Here is an 18,049-nt window from a genome sequence, read left to right on the forward strand (position 1 = left end):
GGCTGTCCAAGTCCCTGTCCAAAGTGCTGTTTTCTGCACTATCTCATGTAGAAAGTACAGAAGAAGTGCAACAAAAAATGACTTCTTCCCTTCACCTTCTTAGAATTCAGAAGCCACCAGTGCAGTCTGGAACAGGAGACTGATGTGAGATGGGTTCTCTGGGGAGAAAGACCATGGGGACGCATCGTACACGAGAAGAAAACGGTGATCTACATGGGCACACGCTTGCCAGTTTCAAAGGCTCATTTACCTTTTTTCACAAACTGACACGAGTGTTCGCCCAGAGCCCAAAAGAGAGATTACATATCTCTCCTTACAAGACCCTACGCTGCTGTCCCCGCTCACGTCCCTGCCTCAGGTCGGCGTGAAGGCCAACCAAGACGAAACTCCAGACCAAGCCGCACGGCTCCCGCGGCTCTCCTCATGGCGCTGCGACGGCATCGTACGGACGTGGTCTGCTGAGCACCCTCACGGGTCTTGGCTGCACCTGAAAGGGTCTAACGAGGCATTACGCGGCCCCAGCAAATGTCACCGAGGACACCTCGCACAAAGGAGGACGAGGCTGGGACGGCGTCTGGGAGCGCTGTGAGGCACCACACGGACCCCAACCCCAATTATCCCTCATTTCTCCACAAAGTATCCCTCATTTCTCCACGAACGGCCGCCTGGCGATGGCGGGGCTCGCCGCGATACCCCCCTTCCCTCCCCTCAGAGTCGGCGACACGGGACGGCGACACACCGGCTGCCTGGCTAAAACGCAGCGGACGGGAAGAAAAACGAGAGCCAAAACCAGCAAAAAAAAAAAAAAAAAAAGACGAAAACCCCCAAAACCACCACCGCGAGACAGAGCCCCGGGCGCCTTGATTTATTTAATTATTTTTTATTCATTTTCTCGCCCTCCCTCGCGGGGGGGAACCGGCCGCTAACGGCCGGAGCCGCTGACAAAGCTCCCGCGCGCCCCCTCCCCTCGCCCCCGCCCCCACCCCAGCACCGCCCCCGCGACATGCGCGGCGCTATCGCGACACGAGGCGCCCCCCTCCCCTTCCTCAGGGAGCCCCCCCCTCCAGCACAGAGCCCCCTCCCCCCCTCCCCAATATCACGGAGCTCCCCCCACACACATACACACACTCACCTCGCTCCGCCGCCGCGGGGGAAGCGAGCCCGGGAGCCCTCACCGCCGCCTACCAGCCGCGTCGCGACATGGCCGCTGTCGTCGTCGTCGCCGCCGCAGGTGAGGGGGCGCCGCGCCCCGAGCCGGGGGGAAGAGCCCCGGGGCCGCTCCGTGGACGGGGGAGCCGCGGCCGGCACACGCCCCCCTCACACACGCTCCGCGGCGCAGAGAAAGGCTCCGGCCGCCAGCGGGGCCCATGCGCGCTGCTGCCGCCTGCCCGGCTCCGCCCCGCCGCGGGGAAAGGGCGGGCGCTGAGCGGGGCGGCGGAGGGTGGGCAAGGGGCGGGAGATGGCGGTCGGGGGGGTTGGGGGCTCCGTGTGGTGCTGAGGGCTCTGCAGGGAGGCTGGGGGAGTCGTGTGGCTGCTGAGGGGGGGCGCAGACAGTAGGCGGTGAGGGCGGTGTGGAAGTGGGGGGCGCCTGGGGCAAGCACCAGGGGCTCCTGTGGGGGGTTGTGGAGGGGGTGGGTGCTTCGTGGGGGTCCCCCCTGCCTCCAGTTTGCCCCCTACCTCAGCCTCCAGTTTGGGGAGGAAGGGTTTGACCCCCAGTGAGGGGCGAGCAGGGTCACGAAGGCAGTGGGGTTGTTTGGGGCTGTCCCTGCAGAGGCAATGAGAGGGATGGAGGTGAGGGCTTGCTGAGCCTGCTGCTGGGGCTCGGCTGTTTGACCGGTTTTGTTGGAAGGAGAGCACCCAAAATCTCGCCAACGAGGTGCTGAAGTTTGCGTGTTCTTTAGTGTTCACGCGGCCAGGCTGGCTCCCTGCCTGAGGACAGAGGTAAAGGAGGTGCCTCCTGCACCTGGCCCTCACACCTCCCATGATGGTGCAAGACCAAGGAGGGGCCACAGGACTCACCTGCGGCTGGACTACTTGCACTGTGCACAATACACAATTTTTCCCTGTGATATAGCTTCAAGTGTATTAAGTCTAGCCCCCAGACTGCAGCTTTATCAGGAAAGGTTAACTCACTTCAAAATTGAAGTGAGGTTTAGGTATTAACCACAAATTCCTTCCTCCAAAGGAGTGAAGCGTGTTCTTAAATGAAAGAGCCTGCAGTGCTATAACTGAGGAGCTCATAGGTGGAGATACTGCTCTTCTGTGCTGTGTTTTGGGAAGCTGACCCCAGGCACTTCATAATGCCCACACGCTTCATAGATGCTTTACTGTATCATCAGCATCTTCAGAAACACGTAACTTTATTTTGCTGGCAGTAGGCAATGTCAAAAATCCTTCCCTGATAATTATCTCTGCCATTTGGTGACCACAGAAGTTAGATATCCATTGGCTGGTGTGTATTTATTCCTTCAGTCATGGCATTGAGGCGGCTGTGCCAGAGGCACAGTGGTGAACACCCCCGAGCTGTGTTGGGATGATGTACACCATGCACCTGGGGACTCACGCGGAGCTGTGGTTTGTGCTGTGACTCACCCTCCCGCTGACAGCTACATGGTCATTGCAAAACCAAATACCGAATAGCCCACTTGGTACGCTCTTAGGAATCTTTTATATGCGAGTCATGGTGTACTCTACTCCATGAGCTGGATTTGGTGGGTTTTGGTTTTTGCTTTCAGCTGGGAAGCACTGTAAATATAATACGTCATCTATGTTAAGACTACATGTGATACCAGCTATCCAGCACATTTGGATAAATGATACCACTGTTTGCTAATTGGGAAGCTAGGGGTAACAAGCCATAAGCACGTAGTAGTTCTGAGTTGTGAGCTTTAATTTAAGAGATTTGAAGAATTTTTTGTTGTTAGAGTTGTGAAGAAAATTTTCCAAGCTTGTCATGGGTAACTGATGATAGCTGTAAATGTGCAGAGTCTGGAACAATAGCTCTGAGACATGTGTACTGCTTCATGCCAGCGTATGCTGTGCCAGATGCCACAGACAAAATTGTAGTTAAGAACATTGGTGGGTTTGGGCTCCCTGTGTAAGGAGACAGCAAATAGCAAAGATACTGAACAGCATCGCCTAACGTGGGGAACAGTGTAGCTGTGTGGGCTAATAAACAAAAGAGGACACAAAAAGTGCATAAATTAAGATGATGACAAGGCAAAATCATGTGATTTAGTGTGCTGGTGCCTACAACTCTGATCCTGTCAAACCTGACAAGTTAATTAGGATGAGCCAGGACCGTGCCCACATGGCTCACTGCTGATAAAACCTGGGGGCACCGGCAGCGGCTCTGTTGACTCCGTATGTAGGAGGCTGAAGTTTTAGTAATGTGTGAGACGATCCCTATCTCTCCACTGCTGATCTGAGTGACTTTTAAATCCCTGGATGAAAAATACCCAGAGCATCCTGAAGTAGTGGAGCCTATCCCTCTTTATTACATGCCACCATCTCTCTTGCGGTTTCAGTTCTTCCTTATTTTGACTGGCTGTCACTGGGTGATTTTTGAAAGGCTTGTTTGTTGCTCTTCCCAAGCAGAGTATTTTTCATTATGTCTGTCTAACTCAAAACAAATGGTGGGCTGCACATGGGAATGCAGCTTGAGAAAACTGGAGATCAAAGAGAGGTCTTGACTCTGTGCTGAGGATCCCTGCTGCATTTCCCCTTTAACTGCCTCCCACCAAGCTCGTGGCTTGCGATTTGAAGCTTGCTGTCTTTCTTTTCTTTTGTCTGAACATCTTTGCTTGAAAACAACAATAATAATAAAGTGAGAATGTTTTCCCATTGCAAACTTTCTCTCTGTTTCTTGTTCCTTCAGTCCTTCATCTTGCTAATTTTCTGGAAAACTTCAATGTCTCTTCAGGATGCCAGGAAATGCTTCAGCTTGAATGAAAAGTAAAGCACAGAGCCCTTGTATCCAGTTCACCCAAACAGGAAAGGACTGATCTGAACTGCTTCAGCCCTTGCCAGTTAGAGGTTGCTGTTGTGTGTCTGGAGGGCTTGTCTGCCCTTTGCATGTTGGATCTGAAGGTCACTCTGCCCTGATCACCACATCAGCAAGTTAGCCAGCACTTTCAGGGGAAAAAAAATAATTCTACCCAAAGGATGGTATGGAGAAATATGGCCAGGTGTCAGTTCCTGACACATCTCAATTTTTACTTTCTTCTGCTAAAATTTGTGGTTTGGTATTAAGAGTATTGTTTTGGTTTTCTCCTTCCCTAGTGAGAACTTCCCTGAGCCATGTAGTTTGTTACATTATGTACATTTTTCCCCCCCCACTGAGATGCAAGATTAAGGAAACTAAAGAAGGGGATTTTTTCCTGACTTAAACTATTGGTTTTTAGGAGGGCTTTTTTATCTGGCAGTGTCAGTGAAATGATGCCTCGCTGTCAGCTGAGAGAAGCTGTACAGAGCAGCTATGCTGCTAGCTGGTTCAGAGTGTTTTGTTGTTTCATATAAGCCAGCCTTCAGAAGATGCTTTTGTGAGATAACACTGTATCTTTCCTTCCTTTACTTCACAATCTGCTTTTCTTAAATATTTTTCTTGGAATCAAATATTTATGAAAATAATCAGTTACATTCACAGATTTCTTCTGAGCTTTATTTATTTTGAGAAGATGCTGATGCTATTGCCAAGCAGTATGAGACTGTTTACAAAGTAAACTGGGACCACAACGAAGAAGCGTGAAAGTAAAAAGGTGGGAGAAAGGAAGAGTGAGAGACAATGTATTGCTGTTCCTGAAAGCTGCTTTGCATTTCTATAGCACCTTTCCTCCCAGTGTTTCAGGGCACATTGCAAGCATTAGTCATACCTCATGCTAGATTTGAGAGATGAGTGAGGCAGTTCCTGCCCCCATTTAGAGGAAGAAATCTGGATATCTGGAACCCAGGGAGAATGTCTTTTCTGGACCTTTCTGTGGAAGCTGAACAGGTCACTTCTCTGTACTTCAGTATGTAAAAGTTAGGACATTTCAATATAGCTTGCTAATTCTGTACAGCGCCTTGTATTTCTCCCAGAGGAAGTACAAAGGACATTGAAATACAAAAAGAACATGTGCGTTAGGTGATCTGCAGTCTGCAGACCTCACAGAGCAGCTCTGCGTCTCTTACATGAGTTTAGACGCCAGAAAATTGTGTATAACTTTGTAACCACTTAGAAATGTGAAGCCTACACTATGTTTTATAAAGAAGTGGTGAGAGTAGGACAATACAGCGCTGAAGGGAGTTAATACATCAAGCTCAGTAGCCAGTGAATGAGCCAACTCGTGGCAAAACTGACAAAAGTTTAAACCTATGCAAGTTTGAGTATGTTTGGCACGCTACTGGCGTCCTAGTTAATTTTTCAATTCTTTTTATGTGTTTAGAGAACTTGCCATATAGGGGTGCTGAATTTGTTTTGGGGCTTCTGGTTGATTACTGCAGAGAGATGTTGTTGAATTTATCAGAATCCTTATGAAGCTTTAAAAAGTGACTAGTTTGATTAACTGCAGTTTTAAGCTAGTCTTCATTTCAGTTGGTACAGCTTTTAGTTTTTAATTCAGTTAGTATTGCAGAAACCTGTTGTGAAATCTTGACTGTTGAAGCCAGTAAGAGCATTGCTATTGACTTCAGTGATGAAGCCAGGCTTTTTTTTTTCTTTTTTTTTTTTTTTTTCCAAAAAATGTCGATGCTAATGATAAGAGTAAGAGACTTCATCCAAATAACTTCCCTGGCAGATTTGGTGTGTTTGAGAGGATACTGGGGGAGGACAGACAAAGATTTATTGTCTTTACCAATATTCCTAGTCATGTTTTCAAAGAACAAATGTATCTTTTTTTTTCCTGGCAATGGATATACTGATGGTCGGTCAGATTGCACAACTGGTCTCTGAGCTGATGACGCACTGCTCCGTTCTCAATGTTTCATATTCAGACATCTTAGCTCCTATTCTTTAGAGATAGGAGGGATTTTTTCTTACAGTGTTGTATGTCTAGACATTTTTTTTAGCATTCTTATGTATCACAATCCTACTAACTCATATAGGACAAACCCAAAATATATCTACCTTACTTAATCTCCACTCTTTGGAGAGGAGCATGTGGTGTACACAAAATGAGAGACCTTCCTGTGACCACAATACCCCTGCATGGTGCTTACACCCAGGAACAGAGCCTTGGCTCTTGAGCTCTTGTCACTGGTGATGCCACAGCTTGTTGCTGATGCATGGTGTATTCCAGTGGAACCGATAAACAGGAGATAGCTAATTAACGTGGTGATGTCAGGTGTGATGCTGGCACGTGCATTGCACATGATTAGCATGGGATGTAAACTCTGATATTTTACTGAGGGTTTAAGAAGTTCTGTTGGGAATGAACCCTGCCACCCCAAGGTAGCACAATCCCCAGATTCTTAGTATGGTTGATTTGGGTCCTTCAGTTGGGTGCATTTCTGTACACATGCACTTTGTAAATCCAAGTGAATTCTGGGCTTACAAAGAAACACATTCAGAATAACTGAGATCAGATTTTTAATGAACCATTCATTTAGACTTTCAAAAAAAATTACCATCCTCTGAAATGGCTTGGCTGAAATAGTCATTGAATACTCCAAATGCTTGCAAACAATGATATAGATTTCTAATATTCTCTAGCATTTAGCTAAAGAATTGAACATTTTTTACCTCTTTAAAATTATTACTATTCTGTCACCTTTGTGGAGAACAGTGCATTTGGTTACACAAAGCAATAAGGAAGATTAGGAGTGTAACTAAATAAATTGATTTTTAAGGCGATGAACCTCTTCATATTTACAAGATGTTCTCAGTGTACATGAGCAGGCCCTGGGACTATGCATATGTAAAGGTCAGGTAAGTATAAACACAAGTAGAGCAGAATATAACTTTATGTTCAAGCCTGTCTCTTTGATGGTCAAATCCACACAGATGAGCACGCGGCGTGCTGAATGGGATTCTTCCAGTTATTGGGCTTACTTCTCCTTGCGTGCAAGTGTGGTGCTGTGCTTAGGATAGAGTAAAATTGCTCCTTTGACTGCTTGTTCTTTAATTCCCTCTTTATAGTCTCACAAATTCTCCTGGAGCTACATCGCCATGAAGTGTCTGTGAAATCAAGTGACTGGTTGAGTCAATCACGGGGATGTTTCTCTGAGAAAGCAAACTTCGGGCGTGCACATCCCTTCTCACCAGGTCACGGCAGCTGGAAAGAGGGATTGTATTGCAGCTGCTGATCTGTTTATGCTAGTTCTCTCTCTAGGGTGCTTGTCCACCATTTTCTCTGTGCTTGCAGACTTGCAATTTTTTTGGTAGGATCTTATACAGATCCCCCAGCTGTTACGTGGGCATTGCACCACCAGCTTTCCAAGCAGGTATGGGCACTGGCATGGGTGGAGAACCGGCTCAGCTTGCTCTGGTAGTGAGACCAGAGATCAAGATGAGCCAAGGAGCATGTAAGAGGGGCCCTGCAAGACTGGGGAGACTCAGTGCTTGTGCACTTCTGCGGCTTACTAAGCAAGTAGTGAAGATCTGTATTTTGTAGATTGACACTTGGATATTTTTCCTATGGAGAAATGGCACTGGGTTTTGGAAGCTTGTGGGAGTTCAGACATGTTAGTACTATACCCACCCAGCGTGGAAAGAGCAGTGTAGGATATAGAGTTCAAATACCATAGTACACCATCAAGTGTGTAAAGATAAGGGAGTATTGCTCAGGGAAACCTGGCAATGTCCTGGAATCCAGCACTGCCACATGTTTGGCATCTGGTAGCTGGGGCCTAACTGAGTGTGCTGTCTTAGTTCAGCAATTTCTTACCTGGGAAGGAGTATCTGAGGCACTGTGTGATGGGGATCAGATGTGCAGGATAGACCAGATCCTGGCTTGTTTTCGTAGTTACTGACTTAGTGCTTCTCCTCGTAATATGTAATATTTAATGCAAATTATGTTGTGTAATAATTTGTATATTTATGACTTAACTGTATGTGGCTGGAGCTGCCTGTTCCTGTTCATGTCTCTCCGTTGCCTGAAGGGAGTGAACATAGCAGATTGGATTAGGCCTCAGGTCTTAATACACAAGCTGGGCAAGAATCCTGCAAGAAACACACAGTATTTTTCATTTTTAATCTTAGATTTTCTTCGCCTCTTCTAGAGAGTGGCTTAAGGCCTATCACATGAGCCATAATATCCAGCTGTACCGATGACAGCTGTGGCAGTTCCTAATATCCAAATGTTGGATGTGGATTGGTGTGGAGGTAGGTGGGCTGCGGTAACCCTCAGCAGGTGGAATGGAGTGTAGAAGCTCTTTAGGTTGGAAAATAAGAAATTGAGGGGTGGCTGCTAGATGGGTGTCTGAAAGCACCAGGGAGAGGGTGTTTGGAGGTGAACTGATGATCTGGTGAGATCCTAAAACAAAGTGACTGGCTGTCAGCCTGGAAACAGGGATGCGCCCTGGGCTCTGCCTTTCCAGTCACACCCACTGATTGCAATCCTGCAAGAAGAGCAAGTGAGAGGGGGGAAAATTAAGGGGCTGCATAGCACAGGTGCTAGAAATGCCCTCTGGTACATGCTAGCAGATGCAGGGCTTCTTTCTGTAGCTGGGGTGGATGGATGGCATTTCAGGGGCCTCCAGGAGAGCCTGGCAGAGCTGTCAAGTACTAGCACGTCACACACAATGCAGACACTTGGTAGGCTGCTGCTTACGGAAACCTGTGGGTGTTTTTCCCCCACATGCACTCCAGAGAGAGCATAATACAAGAAAGCTGTGTTTTGTGGATATGCTAATAAAATTCGTAACAACAGTCAAGGCTGACGGTGACATCAGGGCTGGGCTGTCGAGGGGTTATGGGAGCAAGTGGGACAGCTCAAGACCTCATTATTTTGCTGTGTTTCATATTAATCTTCCATTTATTCCTTTCTTGCACTGGAGTACTTCATCTGATCATTGTGTAATTCCAGTATGTCTGGAGTTCACCCCCAGCATTGATGACCATGCTGTGTTTTGGTTGCATTGATCAGCATGGGGAGAATCTGAAATTTTTGGTGAAATCTTCATCTACCCTTAAGCTTGAGGGATGAGGCAGCTTTTTTTGCTGTTTGGTTGTTTCAGGGAATTGATTCCACATCTGAGGATAGAGGGCAGTTTTTCACCCGTTTGTTAAATGAAATTTCTTCCCTGTTAACAAATGTACCATGAAATTCAGGGATGGGTAAAACTTCCCAGCAGCTGGCTGCAGCAAGAGCCAAGACTGAACTACGGTCTTTTATTTGGCTATGAACTTTCCAAAAGCCCAGGGTGGCTACTTACATCAAATCTGCGTGCTGAGAGCTCCTCTGTCTTTATAGACTTACACCTGAATGCAGAATTCTTATTTTCATACATCTGTCTCAGATCTGGGGGAAGCCAGAGTTGATGCTGACTTCTGAGAGAAATATAATTGCAATCAGCAGCAGTTGCTGCCATAAGATCCCGTAGCTTGGTTCTAAACAGGAATTAGTGTTGCAGACTTATTTGGAGGATTAAGAATATATAAAACTCTATATAAATATGTTCAGTTATTATTAGAAAAGGTATTTAAATCTTCCAGTGGTTGGGTGTCCCAGATATAAACTGATGGAAGCAGGAAAAACCTCCTCTTGCAAATGAGTTATTTGGTAATGTTTCATCCTAGATTTTGCTTCTGTAGATAAATTTTCTTGGGCTGGGCACGCAGTTAAGCTCCACAATTCAAAGCCAACCATTTATCTGATCTTCTGCAGAAATTAAAAAAATTGTTATTTCACAACTGTAAATACACGTGGCAAGGTGGCTATGTTGTTACAGTTTACAACATGACAGGAAAGCTCTGCAAGATTTTTGATTTTTTAGGGTGCAGCCTTTAGTAAGAATAATTAATAATTAACAAAATGAGTGCTCAACCAATAGTTAACTGCATTTTTTGGCAAAACTTCCTTTGTTAACCTAAGATACTGGTTTTGTTTAAGCAAATAAATGATTTTGTAGGAATTTGGTAATCTTTTAAATGTAGGAGTATTTTAAAATAAAGTATCTCCTACTTCAAGCCCTCATAGATTGCTGTGGCTAGATTGAGTCACATGAAATTAAGATGGGCTATAAAACTGTAAAGCTGAAGACTGTAGAGAAAATCAAAGCTCAAGTACTTATTTTCACAGAACTTAGGATAAAAATTTACTGCGCTGTGTTGTAACCACTTAAAACTTCACCCTAACTTGCTGTACTGCGGGCCATTTTCTAATCTTGCCACAGTTAAAACCAGAAATCACAGTAATTTTTAAGGGGAGAAAAGGGAATGGCCTTTGCTGCATAATGCTTTTAGGCTTGTTTAGATGTTATTTCACTTAAAGTATTGTATAAAAAGGCTGAATCTGTAGATTTTTTTTTAAAGGGTGTGTGTGTTAAAACTGCAAAGCTTAACCTGAATGGGATGGAAGACAGAAAGGAAGCTCAGGGTACGAACACCGGCCCTAACAGCAGTGCAGTTCAGGGCTGGTGTCTAGTTGCAGAGCTCTGGAGACACAAGTTCCAGCAGTGGCTGGAGGTAAAATGTGGTTATTGCTGATGCCTGTCAGATTTCTGCCTGTTGGCATTAGCTACCCACAAAAGACTGGGATAGGAGAGGGCAAAATCTTCATTGGAAGAAGTTCTGTGCACCAAGCTAGATGAAGTCTTGAGCGAGTTAGTAGAAAAGATTATAAAAAAGTGATTAGAACTGTGCACGAGAGATGTGGCATGTTCAACACCAGGCATGTTGAACTCTGTTCTGGCTTTTCATTTCTACAGGGCACAGCAATAAAGGGGTGAGTAAACTTCCCATCTGCCTGCTAGGCTTTGTCAGAAATGCCTGATGGACCTGAGCTGGTGCTGGGCTCAGCCTGGAAGTCAGCAGATCCGCCTGACTGCTTCAGGCTTGCTCTGCAGCCAGCCCTTAGACACTGAACAAGATAAGGAAAGGTAACAACACAGAGAGCTGTGAAGGGCAGCTTGTGGGGATTTGGGAGTAGGAACAAGCTAGAGAGAAAAGTCTGGAAGGAAGGGAAAGAATGAGGGTGGCTTTGGGCGATGGAAAGTTTGAGAAATATGCAGAGAATCTAGCCAAAAGGTTTCTTCGCTGATTGATTTAACTTACAGTGGAGTGAAATTGGCCTCAGGTCAAGTCTCCGATGCTTTTATATGACTGCTCTGCCTCTGAGCATCCTAGAGTGACAGTTGGGCCAAGCGTTTTGGCCTGTGGGCAGATAAACAGGGGAGGCATGAATGTCCCCTTCAAGGACAGCTCCCTCTTATATGCTTTACATGCCAGTTGTAGGTCTGTTTTACCCTCGGGGTTGCTCTGCCAGGAGGTGGATAGGAAGTGTACCTCCTTGCACCTGGAAATCTGTTGAAAAATGCTGCATTGTCAGTTGTGACATTTCTGGAGCTCACTTGTGCTTTGGAAGCTCTCAGGATGTCCTTGGAGCAGACCCATGTGCTATCAGTCCCCTGGAAATACAAGTTGATTTAATATGTAGGTCAGAAAGCACATCCCAATTTATTTAATAGATGAGAGTTGCCTAATTTTGTGTCACTGGAGCTGCTGACCATTTTTTTTGAAGGTAATATAATAATAGCTCGAAGGTAATGTAATAGCTCTGCTCTCAATGCAAGGTTTAAGGAGGGTCACCAGGTACTGCTACCCAACGGGCGGGTGCAGGTCTCACTTTCAGTGGCATTAATAAATAAAAGCATCTGCCAGAGAGTCAGGTCATGTGTGAGGACTGCTGTGCTGGAAGAAAAACCAAAGAACAAAGCTTCAGAGTGGCATTTACCTGTTGTCTGTAAATGTGCTGAACATAAACAACACATGCATCTCCGCAGTGACTCCAAACCGAAAAGTAGGCCAGGAATCCCACTGGGAGCTGTTGCCCCATGCCTGCATTATGGCCCTCTTTCTTCCCTCGTCTTCCAGCCCCCGAGGAATCAGACAGGGAGCTCCTGCTGTCTGGCAGTCTGGGCTGCATCAGCCTGTCTTGCGCCGTGTGTGTTTGTCCCCCACGCTTTCTTTGCTGCTGTCTGTAGCAGCCTCACACAGCGCTGAGCAGTTTTGCATCTGAAATTAAAAAGATGTCTGGATCTGACTAAATCATACTTCATTATCTCAACGGGCAGCAGATTTCGGAGCTAGATCTGCAGTGAACATTTATTAGGTTGTGTATCTTCTGGGGATAGCTATTTTTTTTATCATCAGATTCCATGACTTAGCATCATAATTAGCTATTAGACATACATACTCCAGTTAAGTGCTGCTTTTTTAATTATTTTTTTTTAAGCCTGCTTATTGTAAGAGTCTCTGTTCTCATTTGTAGGGGAGTTTTGCACAGTTCTTCAAGTGTAAGATAGCCAATGGGAATGAGACCTGTAATTAATCCGCCCCGTGCACAGTGCAAGCATTAGAAACTCTTCTGTCTCTGCAAGGTATCTGATAAGACTGCAACACTGCTAGTTAGCATGGTGAGTTTTGTGATGTTGCTGCTGGGGTTGGCACCCAGCAAATGCATTCCTTATGAAGCATGAGGAGCAACAAGAGCTGATTCAGAGGGTTTCCCTTAGACAACAGAAAGATAAATTGAGTTCAGTTTCCCATCCCTTCTCGCAGATATGAAGCGGTGGTGGGGGAAGCATTAAAAGGGAGCCAGCCCAGCAGTGAGAGCAGTGGCCTGAACTGTGAGACATCCAAATTCAGCTCTTGCTTTGTCTGTGCAGCTTTAGTCACATCCTCACTGTACTTTGGCTTGGTATCCATAAAACAACCTCATATATTTTGTGATAAAGTGGTTTCCCCTTGAATGCTGCAACATTAGGTTATCTTGTTGTTTGGTCACAAAGGTGTTAAAAACAGTGGAAAGCACAGGGTGAGGATTGTTGTCCCTTTAAATGAAGTTCTTTTTATGTAATGCTACTTGGTTTATTGCACAGGAAATATCTTTGTTCCTTAGCTCTCCAGCTACTGTGGTACCTGCCATTTATTGCAATTTACTTCTGAGAATGTTTTTCTAACTGCCTTGTGTTCTTGGATCGGATACAACACCCTTTGATTCCTGTTGTCCTTTTGTCTTTGTTTGTTTGGCTCTAAACATTTTGTTCCCTGAACATGGGCCCAGGTTTTCTTCTCCCCCATGCTACAGCAGAGCAGGAGTACTGCGTCTGAAGCAATTAGCTAACAAGCATTGGCACATGCCAGGGAAATTAGGACTGTTGATTATTTTTCAGTCTTGTCAAGGATTCTGTACTGCTCTTCCCAAATCTTCTAGTCTTGGTTCCAACATGCAGACCAGTTCCAAGACCAAATACACTTTGCCTGGTGTTAATCTACGCCACATTTCCAGTTACATTGTTCTCTTTCACTGCTTTGTGAAGTCCCAGCACCAAGGCAAATTGTACATACCGCTGCCTGGCTCCTGCCAAACTCAGCTGGATGGAGATCTCAAAAGCTAGGCCTGTCTAGACCGTCATGTCCGCAAGATAGTGAACTTACGTGGTCACAAGTCCACTCGGAACATCAAGTGAAGACTGGGGCATCACTGATGCAAGATGGTCCAAAGCCTGCAGGAGCGCTGACCCTTCAAATGAGAATCTGCAGGCAAGATCTCTGCTGGTGATTTCCTAGTGGGGCATGCCAGAAATGGAGGAAGGAATGACGTTCTTGATGCAAAAACTGTTTTTCTATTACCCCTCCTGATCTCCAGGGAAGAGTGGAGTAGTTCAAAAATGGAAAACAATTAAGGGCTGAGCAGAAATAGTAACTGTCCTCAAGTCTTCTGTGTTCTTCTGTCACAGCTGACTTCAGACTCTGTCCTCATCCCATCTCCTTGCAAAGTGTTGCTAGCCAGAGCCCCACAAACAGATCTGGCCTCAGCCTCCCTGTGCTGCTGTCGTATTCTTCTGTGCTATGGTTGTGTGGTCCACGTCTGCCCTGCCTGTGTTTGGATGTGTTTTGCACACAACCAGCTGCTCTTACCTTGTTTTTCTGGCACCTATTGCTCTACCATCTAAGAGTCAGGTTAAAAACAAATAAAAAAAATATGTAAAATAGAAACTAGGGTGACTGGAGAGCTTAACAGAGGCATAAAAAGTCATTGCTCTTCCCTTCTGAGTTACAGTGGAGTTTACACAGTGTATTTCTGCTCAGATCAGGGCCTGCTTAGGTCTGTGCAGAGCTACAGCTACCTTAAAGTCAGTAAGAGTCTGAAATTAGCGTGCTTCCAGTGATACGCAGGTACCAGGCACCGGGGTTGTGACTTTCAGTTTAAATGCCTATGAAGCTCCCATTTTAGGTACTCAAGATCCCATCGAAGAATTATTTATTTTAAATTGTATTTAGCCTAAAATTCCTGACAATATTCGGCGCTGGGAGGAGAAAAACTGTTAACCCTGTTTTGTAAATGGCCAAACTGTACAGACTGGCCGTAGTGGAGCAAGGACTGTAATCCCCAATTCTAAATTTTCTGTTAAAACCCTAATCCCTGGGCTATCCTTCTGTTTCAGACAGCATTCTGGATGGTGTATAACTTGTCTGAAGTGATGCACTTGCCACTATAGCTAGTTATTTTCTTTCTGTTGCTGTATCAAAAATGTTTTTTTAATTGACAAATTCTTTTTCTTTTTTTCTTTTTTTTTCCCCTGGAGTGATTAAAAATTGGATGCTACTACTTCCAGTTCGTAGGTCTCTGTCAGAGCCCTCTGGTTCAAATACTTCAACAAATTGCATGTAGACAAGCAGTGTCTTGGGACTTGTAAAGGTTGTTGCCTGGGCTGAATGGGGAAGAATCCTCCCAGTGTGAGGTTTCCAGCATTCACTAGGTGGTAAGAATCAAAACATCTGATTTGCCTGACGATCTTAATTTTTATTTTTTTTTTGGAACAAAATTTCATTGATTATTTTTTAATGGAAAAAAAGGAGGAAAAATACAGATGCTTACAGAGAATACAGAAAGGAAAGAACAGCAGGATAGAGGGAATGTGGAAGTAGGTCAAATGCATTGCAGGCTAAAAAAAAAATCATTATTATGATTAGGAGAGATTAAGGAAGACAAGAGCAAAACAGCATCAAAAGAATCCAATTTATCAAGCCATTTAAACAAGAACATTCCTTGCAAAGCAAGCTCTTCATGCCATATACCACTTTGGAGCAAAATGAGAGGAGAACGTCCCATATTTATTTTAATATCTAGTCTTCTGTATAATAATCCATGAATCCTTGAAGAAACCTGCTTTTAACTGTCATGAGGAACTAATGTTGCAGAAACTGTTACCCACCCTTCGGTGCTGGAGTTCTTTCTTTTAAATTTTTCATTTTTGAAGCTGTAATTATCCAGTTAGGTCCCTAGGTGAAGAAAGGGCCTAATGTAGTAGTAGCACTTGCTGACAGCGGTTAATCCATTATTTCTTCAGTGTACTTTACATAAAAGAAGGAGATTCTGATCTCAAAGATTCCACACAAAGGCAATTTACAAGTGTGAATTTATTTAATGTGAGGACACTCAGAAACTTTGCAATAACCTGTCATTTTTCTTAACTTTGGGGCAGCTAGAATTCCCTGAGATCTGACCAGCATGGTCTGACTTACTCTGTCTCCCTTTGTCCCCTTTTTCTTTCTAGTTTTGACTAACTCAGAGTCCCACTTGCCATAACCGCAAGGCATTTTGATGGGTTTTCCTTGGTCTGGTTTTATCTAGGCAGAAATGAATGCTGAAGTCCCAGCTTTAGCTCTGTAAATCAGAACATTTTTCTCCTCCAGCATGTTTTTATTGATGTCTCAAACAGTGGACCTTAATGGTAAACACGAGCAATGCCACCTGATTTGCAAGAGACGCACTTCTTTTTGTAATGCACACCCTGTGCTCTATGACTTCTGTTATGACCTGAGAATCTGGGGCCTGTTTCTGCTCAGCACCGCAGGCATCTTTTTGTTGAGGGTAAATTAGCTGCATTTTCTTTGACTTCACACCAAGCTGGAGTGTTCCCTGCATGTTTTTAATGTTGGATTGGGTCCTCTGGACAGAAACAGCAACCTGTGAGCTGTTTGACAGAGGTCTGCCATGTCAAATATTTCTTAGCAGGAGCAAGCTGTCTGATAAATTTAAATAAGATGTGGATGTCTCTTAGCAGTTGGTTAAGAGCTGGCTGAACATACTTCTAAATAGCTGAGTGCTGCTGCCAGAGCCTGCGGACCAGTTTGCAGCCTACATCAAGCCCCGCAGATCCACTGACTTGAGATGAAGCATGTGAAAGGTTTGGCATTTTAGAAGCTTTTAATTAACAGCGTGTTTGATGCCACTCATTAATTTCCTGCTCCTATTCAGGAGGAATTGGTGTATGAAGCACACTAAAACTTTAAAGCAGTGGCTGCCCATACTGCTGAAGTTACAGCTGGTGCATTCCCAACCTTCCAAGCCAGAAGCCAGATTCTTGTCTGCTGCCTTTGAAACGATCTGGGGCAATACAAACCCTGACTCGGGTTAACGCTTTTGATGCTGGCTGGCTGTCACATTGTCACTCTAACAATGCTGCCTTTCAGGTCCAAGCACTGCCAGAACTGCCTCCACTCCACCACAAGGCAGACTTAGATGGAAATAACCTGACTCTCCTTTGTTTAGGTAATAGGGTGAGTGCGTGGGGAAAATCTTACCCCCAGTCTTGTTTTGGATCTCTTCCAAAGATTGGTTTAAATGTTGAAGCAAGATGCTTATCTTTCTATTTTGTTGAAACTCCAGATCTTAATGGTTTTATGCATGCTAAATACTTCCTTTGAGTCTTGCTACCACAGCTTCAACTTGTTCAAGTTGGTATAGAGTTTCTGGGTTCAATAAAGCTATGCCAAATAATACCTGGTGAGATTTTGGTCTCTTATTGCTATGTGTTTTTTTGTTTGTTTGTTTGTTTTGTTTTTGCTTTTTTTTTTTTTTCCTCATAAAAATGCAAAGTAACTTAATATCAGTAGTCTCCTATTGCTGTGGTCCAGTGCCCTGTGAAAATCTTGGTACAACATTGCAAGGTTTAGCATTTCAAGCACTGCTTTAGAGTATCCTTGCAGTGTTAGATATTGATTCAGTCTGATGGTATGTGGGTTTGGAAAGAGAAGTACAAGCTCTTCTTATAAACCAGCACGCTTGAAACACTTTTTAATTGCATATTGGAAAGGCATAAGGAAAAATTAGGGTACTTGGACTGCATTCCTAAATGCATTAGTGACTCCTCTGACTTACTACAAGCCCTGCGTGCTTGAGATTTCCCTTAAGTTTAAAACCTGTGCTTAAGGTTTCCCATTTACAAAAATTACTGACAGTAGTTTAAGATTCAGTGTTTATGAAGAACACTGCAGTGCTTTGAGAGCTGCTGAATAAATGGCAAGCCTTGCCATTATTATTATTGTTCCACCTTTAAACTGTCAGATTATATAAATCTAGGCAGATGCCTTAAAGCACTGTGTGCAGATGAAAGCTCTCTAAAGGAACAAATTCCCCTTTCCTTCATCTTGGAATAACATGTCATAATTGTATGGGAAGATACAGCAGCTATTACTGAAGAGGAGGTATAAAAGAATAGGAAAGAACCAAATGCAGCACTAGAAAAAGAAGAGAGAGGGTACAGCTATTCATCCAAAATGATAATGAATCGTGAAGTATCCCCAAACCAGCCTGTTGAGTGTGTCTAATAAACACTTTGACGTTAGGGGACCTTTATGACAGTGAGACAATGGTTGTTGTCTGCTAAATGCCCTCCGCTCTGGATGCAAATGTAATACCCAGGAGCTTGAGATAACAGCATTTAACATGCTCATTGGTGCTATTTCTTTTTTAACCCGAAAGTCTCAAAGCTATTCTAAAGGCATGTTAGATACTCAAACTCATTTGCCTTGTTTGTGACAGTCTTGCCTAACTGATTTATAAACTTTGTGCTCTGAAATTGTAAATGAGTGTTTGCTAAACTCTAGTATTTCTCTGGGAAT

General features: G+C 44.5%; 1 protein-coding gene and 1 long non-coding RNA gene across 6 annotated transcripts in view; one reads left to right on the plus strand and one right to left on the minus strand.

Moving 5' to 3' along the window:
• Window positions 1–1,423, minus strand: part of ARHGAP32 (Rho GTPase activating protein 32) — a 264,246-nt gene extending 262,823 nt beyond the window's left edge. For 3 of the 5 annotated variants that reach the window (XM_038167597.2, XM_072027728.1, XM_072027724.1), the window contains exon 1: window positions 1,133–1,423. The gene's annotated coding sequence lies outside the window, so the exon portion shown is untranslated. The remainder of the gene's footprint in view (window positions 1–1,132) is intronic. The other 2 variants (XM_072027731.1, XM_072027729.1) reach the window with 1 other exon arrangement.
• The window catches only part of LOC139999438 (uncharacterized), a 32,093-nt gene continuing 15,136 nt past the window's right edge, over window positions 1,093–18,049 (plus strand). Inside the window, exon 1 of the long non-coding RNA XR_011804945.1 lies at window positions 1,093–1,231. This is a non-coding gene — a long non-coding RNA (uncharacterized lncRNA). The remainder of the gene's footprint in view (window positions 1,232–18,049) is intronic.

Source organism: Anas platyrhynchos, chromosome 25 (assembly GCF_047663525.1).
Source record: "Anas platyrhynchos isolate ZD024472 breed Pekin duck chromosome 25, IASCAAS_PekinDuck_T2T, whole genome shotgun sequence".
NCBI lineage: Eukaryota > Metazoa > Chordata > Aves > Anseriformes > Anatidae > Anas > Anas platyrhynchos.